The 13,409-nt window shown below is 47.0% G+C and overlaps 1 protein-coding gene, 23 non-coding genes and 12 pseudogenes across 24 annotated transcripts in view; 1 reads left to right on the top strand and 35 right to left on the bottom strand.

Moving 5' to 3' along the window:
- Window positions 1–13,409, top strand: part of LOC140301715 (NLR family CARD domain-containing protein 3-like) — a 483,071-nt gene that overhangs the window by 294,554 nt on the left and 175,108 nt on the right. The window lies entirely within an intron of this gene.
- LOC140309758 (5S ribosomal RNA) lies at window positions 18–136 on the bottom strand (annotated as a pseudogene).
- On the bottom strand, window positions 406–524 carry LOC140297649 (5S ribosomal RNA). Its single transcript, XR_011913366.1, has one exon. It is a non-coding gene; the product is annotated as a 5S ribosomal RNA (ribosomal RNA).
- Window positions 794–912, bottom strand: LOC140289804 (5S ribosomal RNA). The gene has a single exon (XR_011912290.1). It is a non-coding gene; the product is annotated as a 5S ribosomal RNA (ribosomal RNA).
- Window positions 1,182–1,300, bottom strand: LOC140298084 (5S ribosomal RNA). Its single transcript, XR_011913763.1, has one exon. It is a non-coding gene; the product is annotated as a 5S ribosomal RNA (ribosomal RNA).
- Window positions 1,570–1,688, bottom strand: LOC140298071 (5S ribosomal RNA). The gene has a single exon (XR_011913750.1). It is a non-coding gene; the product is annotated as a 5S ribosomal RNA (ribosomal RNA).
- Window positions 1,958–2,076, bottom strand: LOC140280404 (5S ribosomal RNA). The gene has a single exon (XR_011909404.1). It is a non-coding gene; the product is annotated as a 5S ribosomal RNA (ribosomal RNA).
- Window positions 2,346–2,464, bottom strand: LOC140297083 (5S ribosomal RNA). The gene has a single exon (XR_011913026.1). It is a non-coding gene; the product is annotated as a 5S ribosomal RNA (ribosomal RNA).
- LOC140295110 (5S ribosomal RNA) lies at window positions 2,734–2,852 on the bottom strand. The gene has a single exon (XR_011912839.1). It is a non-coding gene; the product is annotated as a 5S ribosomal RNA (ribosomal RNA).
- On the bottom strand, window positions 3,122–3,240 carry LOC140292021 (5S ribosomal RNA; annotated as a pseudogene).
- LOC140297862 (5S ribosomal RNA) lies at window positions 3,510–3,628 on the bottom strand. Its single transcript, XR_011913560.1, has one exon. It is a non-coding gene; the product is annotated as a 5S ribosomal RNA (ribosomal RNA).
- Window positions 3,898–4,016, bottom strand: LOC140297382 (5S ribosomal RNA). The gene has a single exon (XR_011913122.1). It is a non-coding gene; the product is annotated as a 5S ribosomal RNA (ribosomal RNA).
- Window positions 4,286–4,404, bottom strand: LOC140291082 (5S ribosomal RNA). Its single transcript, XR_011912419.1, has one exon. It is a non-coding gene; the product is annotated as a 5S ribosomal RNA (ribosomal RNA).
- LOC140295098 (5S ribosomal RNA) lies at window positions 4,674–4,792 on the bottom strand. The gene has a single exon (XR_011912838.1). It is a non-coding gene; the product is annotated as a 5S ribosomal RNA (ribosomal RNA).
- On the bottom strand, window positions 5,062–5,180 carry LOC140316855 (5S ribosomal RNA). The gene has a single exon (XR_011917348.1). It is a non-coding gene; the product is annotated as a 5S ribosomal RNA (ribosomal RNA).
- LOC140298766 (5S ribosomal RNA) lies at window positions 5,450–5,568 on the bottom strand (annotated as a pseudogene).
- On the bottom strand, window positions 5,838–5,956 carry LOC140289593 (5S ribosomal RNA). The gene has a single exon (XR_011912270.1). It is a non-coding gene; the product is annotated as a 5S ribosomal RNA (ribosomal RNA).
- LOC140298142 (5S ribosomal RNA) lies at window positions 6,226–6,344 on the bottom strand. Its single transcript, XR_011913816.1, has one exon. It is a non-coding gene; the product is annotated as a 5S ribosomal RNA (ribosomal RNA).
- Window positions 6,614–6,732, bottom strand: LOC140292531 (5S ribosomal RNA). The gene has a single exon (XR_011912561.1). It is a non-coding gene; the product is annotated as a 5S ribosomal RNA (ribosomal RNA).
- LOC140299424 (5S ribosomal RNA) lies at window positions 7,002–7,120 on the bottom strand (annotated as a pseudogene).
- Window positions 7,390–7,508, bottom strand: LOC140300095 (5S ribosomal RNA; annotated as a pseudogene).
- LOC140301559 (5S ribosomal RNA) lies at window positions 7,778–7,896 on the bottom strand (annotated as a pseudogene).
- Window positions 8,166–8,284, bottom strand: LOC140301556 (5S ribosomal RNA; annotated as a pseudogene).
- On the bottom strand, window positions 8,554–8,672 carry LOC140299571 (5S ribosomal RNA; annotated as a pseudogene).
- LOC140292020 (5S ribosomal RNA) lies at window positions 8,942–9,060 on the bottom strand (annotated as a pseudogene).
- LOC140297861 (5S ribosomal RNA) lies at window positions 9,330–9,448 on the bottom strand. The gene has a single exon (XR_011913559.1). It is a non-coding gene; the product is annotated as a 5S ribosomal RNA (ribosomal RNA).
- Window positions 9,718–9,836, bottom strand: LOC140292035 (5S ribosomal RNA). The gene has a single exon (XR_011912509.1). It is a non-coding gene; the product is annotated as a 5S ribosomal RNA (ribosomal RNA).
- Window positions 10,106–10,224, bottom strand: LOC140296960 (5S ribosomal RNA). Its single transcript, XR_011913014.1, has one exon. It is a non-coding gene; the product is annotated as a 5S ribosomal RNA (ribosomal RNA).
- LOC140293082 (5S ribosomal RNA) lies at window positions 10,494–10,612 on the bottom strand (annotated as a pseudogene).
- Window positions 10,882–11,000, bottom strand: LOC140297859 (5S ribosomal RNA). Its single transcript, XR_011913558.1, has one exon. It is a non-coding gene; the product is annotated as a 5S ribosomal RNA (ribosomal RNA).
- Window positions 11,270–11,388, bottom strand: LOC140298141 (5S ribosomal RNA). The gene has a single exon (XR_011913815.1). It is a non-coding gene; the product is annotated as a 5S ribosomal RNA (ribosomal RNA).
- Window positions 11,658–11,776, bottom strand: LOC140295086 (5S ribosomal RNA). The gene has a single exon (XR_011912837.1). It is a non-coding gene; the product is annotated as a 5S ribosomal RNA (ribosomal RNA).
- On the bottom strand, window positions 12,046–12,164 carry LOC140316810 (5S ribosomal RNA). Its single transcript, XR_011917347.1, has one exon. It is a non-coding gene; the product is annotated as a 5S ribosomal RNA (ribosomal RNA).
- On the bottom strand, window positions 12,434–12,552 carry LOC140298755 (5S ribosomal RNA; annotated as a pseudogene).
- LOC140292519 (5S ribosomal RNA) lies at window positions 12,822–12,940 on the bottom strand. The gene has a single exon (XR_011912559.1). It is a non-coding gene; the product is annotated as a 5S ribosomal RNA (ribosomal RNA).
- Window positions 13,210–13,327, bottom strand: LOC140301186 (5S ribosomal RNA; annotated as a pseudogene).

The following is a 13,409-nucleotide window of genomic DNA, read 5'->3' as shown; positions in this document are numbered from 1 at the left end:
GTAGAGAGAAGAAAAAAAGCTTACAGCACCTGGTATTCCCAAGTAGTCTCCCATCCAAGTACTAACCAGGACCAACCCTGCTTGGCTTCCGAGATCAGACGAGGTAGGGCATGTTCAGGGTGGTGTGGCCGTAAGCAACAATGTCTGTGACAAATGTGCATTATATAGGTACTGGAATCATACGGTTACACTCTGTAACCAGATAATTGCCAAGAAAGGCTGATATGTAGTGGGCACATCTTCATCCCTGATGTGATTATTACCTGCAGTTGAAACTGAGACTCTCAGATCACTTCGTGTCTGCCAACAAAGCAGCAGCAGCTGAAGATGACCAACTTCCTCATGTGTCACAGGGTGATCAGACGTTGCAACAAAAGACATGCATGTGGTAGAGAGAAGAGAAAAACCTTACAGCACCTGGTATTCCCAAGCGGTCTCCCATCCAAGTACTAACCAGGCCCAACCCTGCTTGGCTTCCGAGATCAGACGAGGTCGGGCATGTTCAGGGTGGTGTCGCCGTAAGCAACAATGTCTGTGACAAATGTGCATTATATAGGTACTGGAATCATACAGTTCCTCTATGTAACCAGATAATTGCCGAGAAAGGCTAACTTGTAGTGGGCACATCTTCTTCCCTGACGTGATTATTATCTGCAGTTGAAACTTAGAATCTCAGATCACTTCGTGTCTGCCAACAAAGCAGCAGCAGCTGAAGATGACCAACTTCCTCATGTGTCACAGGGTGATCAGACGTTGCAACAAAAGACATGCATGTGGTAGAGAGAAGAGAAAAACCTTACAGCACCTGGTATTCCCAAGCGGTCTCCCATCCAAGTACTAACCAGGCCCAACCCTGCTTGGCTTCCGAGATCAGACGAGGTCGGGCATGTTCAGGGTGGTGTGGCCGTAAGCAACAATGTCTGTGACAAATGTGCATTATATAGGTACTGGAATCATACGGTTCCTCTATGTAACCAGATAATTGCCGAGAAAGGCTGATATGTAGTGGGCATATCTTCATCCCTGATGTGATTATTACCTGCAGTTGAAACTGAGACTCTCAGATCACTTCGTGTCTGCCAACAAAGCAGCAGCAGCTGAAGATGACCAACTTCCTCATGTGTCACAGGGTGATCAGACGTTGCAACAAAAGACATGCATGTGGTAGAGAGAAGAGAAAAACCTTACAGCACCTGGTATTCCCAAGCGGTCTACCATCCAAGTACTAACCAGGCCCAACCCTGCTTGGCTTCCGAGATCAGACGAGGTCGGGCATGTTCAGGGTGGTGTGGCCGTAAGCAACAATGTCTGTGACAAATGTGCATTATATAGGTACTGGAATCATACGGTTCCTCTATGTAACCAGATAATTGCCGAGAAAGGCTGATATGTAGTGGGCATATCTTCATCCCAGATGTGATTATTACCTGCAGTGGAAACTGAGACTCTCAGATCACTTCGTGTCTGCCAACAAAGCAGCAGCAGCTGAAGATGACCAACTTCCTCATGTGTCACAGGGTGATCAGACGTTGCAACAAAAGACATGCAGGTGGTCGAGAGAAGAGAAAAAGCTTACAGCACCTGGTATTCCCAAGCTGTCTCCGATCCAAGTACTAACCAGGCCCAACCCTGCTTGGCTTCCGAGATCAGACGAGGTCGGGCATATTCAGGGTGGTGTGGCTGTAAGCAACAATATCTGTGAACAATGTGCATTATATAGGTACTGGAATCATACGGTTCCTCTATGTAACCAGATAATTGCCGAGAAATGCTAACTTGTAGTGGGCACATCTTCATCCCTGATATGATTATTATCTGTAGTTGAAACTGAGACTCTCAGATCACTTTGTGGCTGCCAACAAAGCAGCAGCAGCTGAAGATGACCAACGTCCTCATGTGTCACAGGGTGATCAGACGTTGCAACAAAAGACATGCAGGTGGTCGAGAGAAGAGAAAAAGCTTACAGCACCTGGAATTCCCAAGCAGTCTCCCATCCAAGTACTAACCAGGCCCAACCCTGCTTGGCTTCCGAGATCAGACGAGGTCGGGCATGTTCAGGGTGGTGTGGCCGTAAGCAACAATGTCTGTGACAAATGTGCATTATATAGGTACTGGAATCATACAGTTCCTCTATGTAACCAGATAATTACCGAGAAAGGCTGATATGTAGTGGGCACATCTTCATCCCTGATGTGATTATTATCTGCAGTTGAAACTGAGACTCTCAGATCACTTCGTTTCTGCCAACAAAGCAGCAGCAGCTGAAAATGACCAACGTCCTCATGTGTCACAGGGTGATCAGACGTTGCAACAAAAGACATGCATGTGGTAGAGAGAAGACAAAAAGCTTACAGCACCTGGTATTCCCAAGCGGTCTCCCATCCAAGTACTAACCAGGCCCAACCCTGCTTGGCTTCCGAGATCAGACGAGGTCGGGCATGTTCAGGGTGGTGTGGCCGTAAGCAACAATGTCTGTGACAAATGTGCATTATATAGGTACTGGAATCATACAGTTCCTCTATGTAACCAGATAATTACCGAGAAAGGCTGATATGTAGTGGGCACATCTTCATCCCTGATGTGATTATTATCTGCAGTTGAAACTGAGACTCTCAGATCACTTCGTGTCTGCCAACAAAGCAGCAGCAGCTGAAGATGACCAACGTCCTCATGTGTCACAGGGTGATCAGACGTTGCAACAAAAGACATGGAGGTGGTAGAGAGAAGAGAAAAAGCTTACAGCACCTGGTATTCCCAAGTAGTCTCCCATCCAAGTACTAAACAGGCCCAACCCTGCTTGGCTTCCGAGATCAGACGAGGTCGGGCATGTTCAGGGTGGTGTGGCCGTAAGCAACAATGTCTGTCACAAATGTGCATTATATAGGTACTGGAATCATACGGTTACTCTATGTAACCAGATAATTGCCGAGAAAGGCTGATGCGTATTGGGCACATCTTCTTTCCTGTCGTGATTATTCTCTCCAGCGGAAACTGAGACTCTCAGATCACTTCGTGTCTGCCAACAAAGCAGCAGCAGCTGAAAATGACCAACTTCCTCATGTGTCACAGGGTGATCAGACGTTGCAACAAAAGACATGCAGGTGGTAGAGAGAAGAGAAAAAGCTTACAGCACCTCGTATTCCCAAGCAGTCTCCCATCCAAGTACTAACCAGGGCTAAACCTGCTTGGCTTCCGAGATCAGACGAGGTCGGGCATATTCAGGGTGGTGTGGCCGTAAGCAACAATATTGGTGAACAATGTGCATTATATAGGTACTGGATTCATACAATTCTTCTGTGTAACTAGATAATTGCCGAGAAAGGCTGATATGTAGTGGGCACATCTTCATCCCTGATGTGATTATTATCTGCAGTTGAAACTGAGACTCTCAGATCACTTCGTGTCTGCCAACAAAGCAGCAGCAGCTGAAAATGACCAACTTCCTCATGTGTCACAGGGTGATCAGACGTTGCAACAAAAGACATGCAGGTGGTAGAGAGAAGACTAAAAGCTTACAGCACCTGGTATTCCCAAGCTGTCTCCGATCCAAGTACTAACCAGGCCCAACCCTGCTTGGCTTCCGAGATCAGACGAGGTCGGGCATATTCAGGGTGGTGTGGCCGTAAGCAACAATATCTGTGAACAATGTGCATTATATAGGTACTGGAATCATACGGTTCCTCTATGTAACCAGATAATTGCCGAGAAATGCTAACTTGTAGTGGGCACATCTTCATCCCTGATATGATTATTATCTGTAGTTGAAACTGAGACTCTCAGATCACTTTGTGGCTGCCAACAAAGCAGCAGCAGCTGAAGATGACCAACGTCCTCATGTGTCACAGGGTGATCAGACGTTGCAACAAAAGACATGCAGGTGGTCGAGAGAAGAGAAAAAGCTTACAGCACCTGGTATTCCCAAGCAGTCTCCCATCCAAGTACTAACCAGGCCCAACCCTGCTTGGCTTCCGAGATCAGACGAGGTCGGGCATGTTCAGGGTGGTGTGGCCGTAAGAAACAATGTCTGTGACAAATGTGCATTATATAGGTACTGGAATCATACAGTTCCTCTATGTAACCAGATAATTACCGAGAAAGGCTGATATGTAGTGGGCACATCTTCATCCCTGATGTGATTATTATCTGTAGTTGAAACTGAGACTCTCAGATCACTTCGTTTCTGCCAACAAAGCAGCAGCAGCTGAAAATGACCAACGTCCTCATGTGTCACAGGGTGATCAGACGTTGCAACAAAAGACATGCATGTGGTAGAGAGAAGACAAAAAGCTTACAGCACCTGGTATTCCCAAGCGGTCTCCCATCCAAGTACTAACCAGGCCCAACCCTGCTTGGCTTCCGAGATCAGACGAGGTCGGGCATGTTCAGGTTGGTGTGGCCGTAAGCAACAATGTCTGTGACAAATGTGCATTATATAGGTACTGGAATCATACAGTTCCTCTATGTAACCAGATAATTACCGAGAAAGGCTGATATGTAGTGGGCACATCTTCATCCCTGATGTGATTATTATCTGCAGTTGAAACTGAGACTCTCAGATCACTTCGTGTCTGCCAACAAAGCAGCAGCAGCTGAAGATGACCAACGTCCTCATGTGTCACAGGGTGATCAGACGTTGCAACAAAAGACATGCAGGTGGTAGAGAGAAGAGAAAAAGCTTACAGCACCTGGTATTCCCAAGTAGTCTCCCATCCAAGTACTAAACAGGCCCAACCCTGCTTGGCTTCCGAGATCAGACGAGGTCGGGCATGTTCAGGGTGGTGTGGCCGTAAGCAACAATGTCTGTCACAAATGTGCATTATATAGGTACTGGAATCATACGGTTACACTATGTAACCAGATAATTGCCGAGAAAGGCTGATGCGTATTGGGCACATCTTCTTTCCTGTCGTGATTATTCTCTCCAGCGGAAACTGAGACTCTCAGATCACTTCGTGTCTGCCAACAAAGCAGTAGCTGCTGAAGATGACCAACTTCCTCATGTGTCACAGGGTGATCAGACGTTGCAACAAAAGACATGCAGGTGGTAGAGAGAAGAGAAAAAGCTTACAGCACCTGGTATTCCCAAGCGGTCTCCCATCCAAGTACTAACCAGGCCCAACCCTGCTTGGCTTCCGAGATCAGACGAGGTCGGGCATATTCAGGGTGGTGTGGCTGTAAGTAACAATGGTTGTGACAAATGTGCATTATATAGGTACTGGAATCATACGGTTACTCTATGTAACCAGATAATTGCCGAGAAAGGCTGATGCGTATTGGGCACATCTTCATCCCTGATGTGATTATTACCTGCAGTTGAAACTGAGACTCTCAGATCACTTCGTGTCTGCCAACAAAGCAGCAGCAGCTGAAGATGACCAACGTCCTCATGTGTCACAGGGTGATCAGACGTTGCAACAAAAGACATGCAGTTTGTAGAGAGAAGAGAAAAAGCTTACAGCACCTGTTATTCCCAAGCAGTCTCCAATCCAAGTACTAACCAGGCCCAACCCTGCTTGGCTTCCGAGATCAGACGAGGTTGGGTATGTTCAGGGTGGTGTGGCCGTAAGCAACAATGTCTGTCACAAATGTGCATTATATAGGTACTGGAATCATAAGGTTCCTCTATGTAACCAGATAATTGCCGTGAAAGGCTAACTTGTAGTGGGCACATCTTCTTCCCTGTCGTGATTATTCTCTCCAGCGGAAACTGAGACTCTCAGATCACTTCGTGTCTGCCAACAAAGCAGCAGCAGCTGAAGATGAACAACGTCCTCATGTGTCACAGGGTGATCAGACGTTGCAACAAAAGACATGCAAGTGGTAGAGAGAAGAGAAAAAGCTTACTGCACCTGGTATTCCCAAGCGGTCTCCCATCCAAGTACTAACCAGGCCCAACCCTGCTTGGCTTCCGAGATCAGACGAGGTCGGGCATATTCAGGGTGGTGTGGCCGTAAGCAACAATGTCTGTCACAAATGTGCATTATATCGGTACTGGAATCATACAGTTCCTCTATGTAACCAGATAATTGCCGAGAAAGGCTAACTTGTAGTGGGCACATCTTCTTCCCTGTCGTGATTATTCTCTCCAGCTGAAACTGAGACTCTCAGATCACTTCGTGTCTGCCAACAAAGCAGAAGCAGCTGAAGATGACCAACTTCCTCATGTGTCACAGGGTGATCAGACGTTGCAACAAAAGACATGCAGGTGGTAGAGAGAAGACTAAAAGCTTACAGCACCTGGTATTCCCAAGCTGTCGCCCATCCAAGTACTAACCAGGCCCAACCCTGCTTGGCTTCCGAGATCAGACGAGGTCGGGCATGTTCAGGGTGGTGTGGCCGTAAGCAACAATGTCCGTCACAAATGTGCATTATATCGGTACTGGAATCATACAGTTCCTCTATGTAACCAGATAATTGCCGAGAAAGGCTGATGCGTATTGGGCACATCTTCTTCCCTGTCGTGATTATTCTCTCAAGCGGAAACTGAGACTCTCAGATCACTTCGTGTCTGCCAACAAAGCAGCAGCAGCTGAAGATGACCAACTTCCTCATGTGTCACAGGGTGATCAGACGTTGCAACAAAAGACATGCAGGTGGGAGAGAGAAGAGAAAAAGCTTACAGCACCTGGTATTCCCAAGCAGTCTCCCATCCAAGTACTAACCAGGCCCAACCCTGCTTGGCTTCCGAGATCAGACGAGGTCGGGTATTTTCAGGGTGGTGTGTCCGTAAGCAACAATGCCTGTGACAAATGTGCATTATGTAGGTACTGGAATCATACAGTTCCTCGATGTAACCAGATAATTGCCGAGAAAGGCTAACTTGTATCGGGCACATCTTCTTCCCTGATGTGATTATTACCTGCAATTGAAACTGAGACTCTCAGATCACTTCGTGTCTGCCAACAAAGCAGCAGCAGCTGAAGATGACCAACTTCCTCATGTGTCACAGGGTGATCAGACGTTGCAACAAAAGACATGCAGGGGGTAGAGAGAAGAGAAAAAGCTTACAGCACCTGGTATTCCCAAGCAGTCTCCCATCCAAGTACTAACCAGGCCTAACCCTGCTTGGCTTCCGAGATCAGACTAGGTCGGGTATTTTCAGGGTGGTGTGGCCGTAAGCGACAATGTCTGTCACAAATGTGCATTATATAGGTACTGGAATCATACAGTTCCTCGATGTAACCAGATAATTGCCGAGAAAGGCTAACTTGTAGTGGGCACATCTTCATCCCTGATGTGATTATTACCTGCAGTTGAAACTGAGACTCTCAGATCACTTCGTGTCTGCCAACAAAGCAGCAGCAGCTGAAGATGACCAACTTCCTCATGTGTCACAGGGTGATCAGACGTTGCAACAAAAGACATGCAGGGGGTAGAGAGAAGAGAAAAAGCTGACAGCACCTGGTATTCGCAAGCAGTCTCCCATCCAAGTACTAACCAGGCCCAACCCTGCTTGGCTTCCGAGATCAGACGAGGTCGGGCATGTTCAGGGTGGTTTGGCCATAAGCGACAATGTCTGTGACAAATGTGCATTATATAGGTACTGGAATCATACAGTTCCTCTATGTAACCAGATAATTGCCGAGAAAGGCTGATGCGTATTGGGCACATCTTCTTCCCTGTCGTGATTATTCTCTCCAGCGGAAACTGAGACTCTCAGATCACTTCGTTTCTGCCAACAAAGCAGCAGCAGCCGAAGATGACCAACATCCTCATGTGTCACATGGTGATCAGACGTTGCAACAAAAAACATGCAGGTGGTAGAGAGAAGAGAAAAAGCTTACAGCAACTGGTATTCCCAAGCGGTCTTCCATCCAAGTACTAACCAGGCCCAACCCTGCTTGGCTTCCAAGATCAGACGAGGTCGGGCATATTCAGGGTGGTGTGGCCGTAAGCAACAATGCGTGTGACAAATGTGCATTATGTAGGTACTGGAATCATACAGTTCCTCGATGTAACCAGATAATTGCCGAGAAAGGCTAACTTGTAGTGGGCACATCTTCTTCCCTGTCGTGATTATTCTCTCCAGCTGAAACTGAGACTCTCAGATCACTTCGTGTCTGCCAACAAAGCAGAAGCAGCTGAAGATGACCAACTTCCTCATGTGTCACAGGGTGATCAGACGTTGCAACAAAAGACATGCAGGTGGTAGAGAGAAGAGAAAAAGCTTACAGCAACTGGTATTCCCAAGCGGTCTTCCATCCAAGTACTAACCAGGCCCAACCCTGCTTGGCTTCCAAGATCAGACGAGGTCGGGCATATTCAGGGTGGTGTGGCCGTAAGCAACAACATTGGTGAACAATGTGCATTATATAGGTACTGGAATCATACATTTCCTCTATGTAACCAGATAATTGCCGAGAAAGAATGATATGTAGTGGGCACATCTTCATCCCTGATGTGATTATTATCTGCAGTTGAAACTGAGACTCTCAGATCACTTCGTGTCTGCCAACAAAGCAGCAGCAGCTGAAAATGACCAACTTCCTCATGTGTCACAGGGTGATCAGACGTTGCAACAAAAGACATGCAGGTGGTAGAGAGAAGAGAAAAAGCTTACAGCACCTGGTATTCCCAAGCTATCTCCGATCCAAGTACTAACCAGGCCCAACCCTGCTTGGCTTCCGAGATCAGACGAGGTCGGGCATATTCAGGGTGGTGTGGCCGTAAGCAACAATATCTGTGAACAATGTGCATTATATAGGTACTGGAATCATACAGTTCCTCTATGTAACCAGATAATTGCCGAGAAAGGCTGATGCGTATTGGGCACATCTTCTTCCCTGTCGTGATTATTCTCTCCAGCGGAAACTGAGACTCTCAGATCACTTCGTGTCTGCCAACAAAGCAGCAGCAGCTGAAGATGACCAACTTCCTCATGTGTCACAGGGTGATCAGACGTTGCAACAAAAGACATGCAGGTGGTAGAGAGAAGAGAAAAAGCTTACAGCACCTCGTATTCCCAAGCAGTCTCCCATCCAAGTACTAACCAGGGCTAAACCTGCTTGGCTTCCGAGATCAGACGAGGTCGGGCATATTCAGGGTGGTGTGGCCGTAAGCAACAATATTGGTGAACAATGTGCATTATATAGGTACTGGATTCATACAATTCTTCTGTGTAACTAGATAATTGCCGAGAAAGGCTGATATGTAGTGGGCACATCTTCATCCCTGATGTGATTATTATCTGCAGTTGAAACTGAGACTCTCAGATCACTTCGTGTCTGCCAACAAAGCAGCAGCAGCTGAAAATGACCAACTTCCTCATGTGTCACAGGGTGATCAGACGTTGCAACAAAAGACATGCAGGTGGTAGAGAGAAGACTAAAAGCTTACAGCACCTGGTATTCCCAAGCTGTCTCCGATCCAAGTACTAACCAGGCCCAACCCTGCTTGGCTTCCGAGATCAGACGAGGTCGGGCATATTCAGGGTGGTGTGGCCGTAAGCAACAATATCTGTGAACAATGTGCATTATATAGGTACTGGAATCATACGGTTCCTCTATGTAACCAGATAATTGCCGAGAAATGCTAACTTGTAGTGGGCACATCTTCATCCCTGATATGATTATTATCTGTAGTTGAAACTGAGACTCTCAGATCACTTTGTGGCTGCCAACAAAGCAGCAGCAGCTGAAGATGACCAACGTCCTCATGTGTCACAGGGTGATCAGACGTTGCAACAAAAGACATGCAGGTGGTCGAGAGAAGAGAAAAAGCTTACAGCACCTGGTATTCCCAAGCAGTCTCCCATCCAAGTACTAACCAGGCCCAACCCTGCTTGGCTTCCGAGATCAGATGAGGTCGGGCATGTTCAGGGTGGTGTGGCCGTAAGAAACAATGTCTGTGACAAATGTGCATTATATAGGTACTGGAATCATACAGTTCCTCTATGTAACCAGATAATTACCGAGAAAGGCTGATATGTAGTGGGCACATCTTCATCCCTGATGTGATTATTATCTGTAGTTGAAACTGAGACTCTCAGATCACTTCGTTTCTGCCAACAAAGCAGCAGCAGCTGAAAATGACCAACGTCCTCATGTGTCACAGGGTGATCAGACGTTGCAACAAAAGACATGCATGTGGTAGAGAGAAGAGAAAAAGCTTACAGCACCTGGTATTCCCAAGCGGTCTCCCATCCAAGTACTAACCAGGCCCAACCCTGCTTGGCTTCCGAGATCAGACGAGGTCGGGCATGTTCAGGGTGGTGTGGCCGTAAGCAACAATATCTGTGACAAATGTGCATTATATAGGTACTGGAATCATACAGTTCCTCTATGTAACCAGATAATTGCCGAGAAAGGCTGATGCGTATTGGGCACATCTTCTTCCCTGTCGTGATTATTCTCTCCAGCGGAAACTGAGACTCTCAGATCACTTCGTGTCTGCCAACAAAGCAGCAGCAGCTGAAGATGACCAACTTCCTCATGTGTCACAGGGTGATCAGACGTTGCAACAAAAGACATGCAGGTGGTAGAGAGAAGAGAAAAAGCTTACAGCACCTCGTATTCCCAAGCAGTCTCCCATCAAAGTACTAACCAGGGCTAAACCTGCTTGGCTTCCGAGATCAGACGAGGTCGGGCATATTCAGGGTGGTGTGGCCGTAAGCAACAATATTGGTGAACAATGTGCATTATATAGGTACTGGAATCATACAATTCTTCTGTGTAACTAGATAATTGCCGAGAAAGGCTGATATGTAGTGGGCACATCTTCATCCCTGATGTGATTATTATCTGCAGTTGAAACTGAGACTCTCAGATCACTTCGTGTCTGCCAACAAAGCAGCAGCAGCTGAAAATGACCAACTTCCTCATGTGTCACAGGGTGATCAGACGTTGCAACAAAAGACATGCAGGTGGTAGAGAGAAGACTAAAAGCTTACAGCACCTGGTATTCCCAAGCTGTCTCCGATCCAAGTACTAACCAGGCCCAACCCTGCTTGGCTTCCGAGATCAGACGAGGTCGGGCATATTCAGGGTGGTGTGGCCGTAAGCAACAATATCTGTGAACAATGTGCATTATATAGGTACTGGAATCATACGGTTCCTCTATGTAACCAGATAATTGCCGAGAAATGCTAACTTGTAGTGGGCACATCTTCATCCCTGATGTGATTATTATCTGTAGTTGAAACTGAGACTCTCAGATCACTTTGTGGCTGCCAACAAAGCAGCAGCAGCTGAAGATGACCAACGTCCTCATGTGTCACAGGGTGATCAGACGTTGCAACAAAAGATATGCAGGTGGTAGAGAGAAGACTAAAAGCTTACAGCACCTGGTATTCCCAAGCTGTCGCCCATCCAAGTACTAACCAGGCCCAACCCTGCTTGGCTTCCGAGATCAGACGAGGTCGGGCATGTTCAGGGTGGTGTGGCCGTAAGCAACAATGTCTGTGACAAATGTGCATTATATAGGTACTGGAATCATACAGTTCCTCTATGTAACCAGATAATTACCGAGAAAGGCTGATATGTAGTGGGCACATCTTCATCCCTGATGTGATTATTATCTGCAGTTGAAACTGAGACTCTCAGATCACTTCGTGTCTGCCAACAAAGCAGCAGCAGCTGAAGATGACCAACGTCCTCATGTGTCACAGGGTGATCAGACGTTGCAACAAAAGACATGCAGGTGGTAGAGAGAAGAGAAAAAGCTTACAGCACCTGGTATTCCCAAGTAGTCTCCCATCCAAGTACTAAACAGGCCCAACCCTGCTTGGCTTCCGAGATCAGACGAGGTCGGGCATGTTCAGGGTGGTGTGGCCGTAAGCAACAATGTCTGTCACAAATGTGCATTATATAGGTACTGGAATCATACGGTTACTCTATGTAACCAGATAATTGCCGAGAAAGGCTGATGCGTATTGGGCACATCTTCTTTCCTGTCGTGATTATTCTCTCCAGCGGAAACTGAGACTCTCAGATCACTTCGTGTCTGCCAACAAAGCAGTAGCTGCTGAAGATGACCAACTTCCTCATGTGTCACAGGGTGATCAGACGTTGCAACAAAAGACATGCAGGTGGTAGAGAGAAGAGAAAAAGCTTACAGCACCTGGTATTCCCAAGCGGTCTCCCATCCAAGTACTAACCAGGCCCAACCCTGCTTGGCTTCCGAGATCAGACGAGGTCGGGCATATTCAGGGTGGTGTGGCTGTAAGTAACAATGCTTGTGACAAATGTGCATTATATAGGTACTGGAATCATACGGTTACTCTATGTAACCAGATAATTGCCGAGAAAGGCTGATGCGTATTGGGCACATCTTCATCCCTGATGTGATTATTACCTGCAGTTGAAACTGAGACTCTCAGATCACTTCGTGTCTGCCAACAAAGCAGCAGCAGCTGAAGATGACCAACGTCCTCATGTGTCACAGGGTGATCAGACGTTGCAACAAAAGACATGCAGTTTGTAGAGAGAAGAGAAAAAGCTTACAGCACCTGTTATTCCCAAGCAGTCTCCAATCCAAGTACTAACCAGGCCCAACCCTGCTTGGCTTCCGAGATCAGACGAGGTTGGGTATGTTCAGGGTGGTGTGGCCGTAAGCAAGAATGTCTGTGAACAATGTGCATTATATAGGTACTGGAATCATAAGGTTCCTCTATGTAACCAGATAATTGCCGTGAAAGGCTAACTTGTAGTGGGCACATCTTCTTCCCTGTCGTGATTATTCTCTCCAGCGGAAACTGAGACTCTCAGATCACTTCGTGTCTGCCAACAAAGCAGCAGCAGCTGAAGATGACCAACTTCCTCATGTGTCACAGGGTGATCAGACGTTGCAACAAAAGACATGCAGGTGGGAGAGAGAAGAGAAAAAGCTTACAGCACCTGGTATTCCCAAGCAGTCTCCCATCCAAGTACTAACCAGGCCCAACCCTGCTTGGCTTCCGAGATCAGACGAGGTCGGGTATTTTCAGGGTGGTGTGTCCGTAAGCAACAATGCCTGTGACAAATGTGCATTATGTAGGTACTGGAATCATACAGTTCCTCGATGTAACCAGATAATTGCCGAGAAAGGCTAACTTGTATCGGGCACATCTTCTTCCCTGATGTGATTATTACCTGCAGTTGAAACTGAGACTCTCAGATCACTTCGTGTCTGCCAACAAAGCAGCAGCAGCTGAAGATGAACAACGTCCTCATGTGTCACAGGGTGATCAGACGTTGCAACAAAAGACATGCAAGTGGTAGAGAGAAGAGAAAAAGCTTACTGCACCTGGTATTCCCAAGCGGCCCCCATCCAAGTACTAACCAGGCCCAACCCTGCTTGGCTTCCGAGATCAGACGAGGTCGGGCATATTCAGGGTGGTGTGGCCGTAAGCAACAATGTCTGTCACAAATGTGCATTATATCGGTACTGGAATCATACAGTTCCTCTATGTAACCAGATAATTGCCGAGAAAG

The sequence above is a fragment of the Leuresthes tenuis genome, unplaced genomic scaffold (assembly GCF_036924035.1).
Source record: "Leuresthes tenuis unplaced genomic scaffold, fLeuTen1.0.hap1 SCAF_1, whole genome shotgun sequence".
NCBI lineage: Eukaryota > Metazoa > Chordata > Actinopteri > Atheriniformes > Atherinopsidae > Leuresthes > Leuresthes tenuis.
This window is presented reverse-complemented; position numbering and strand designations above follow the sequence as displayed.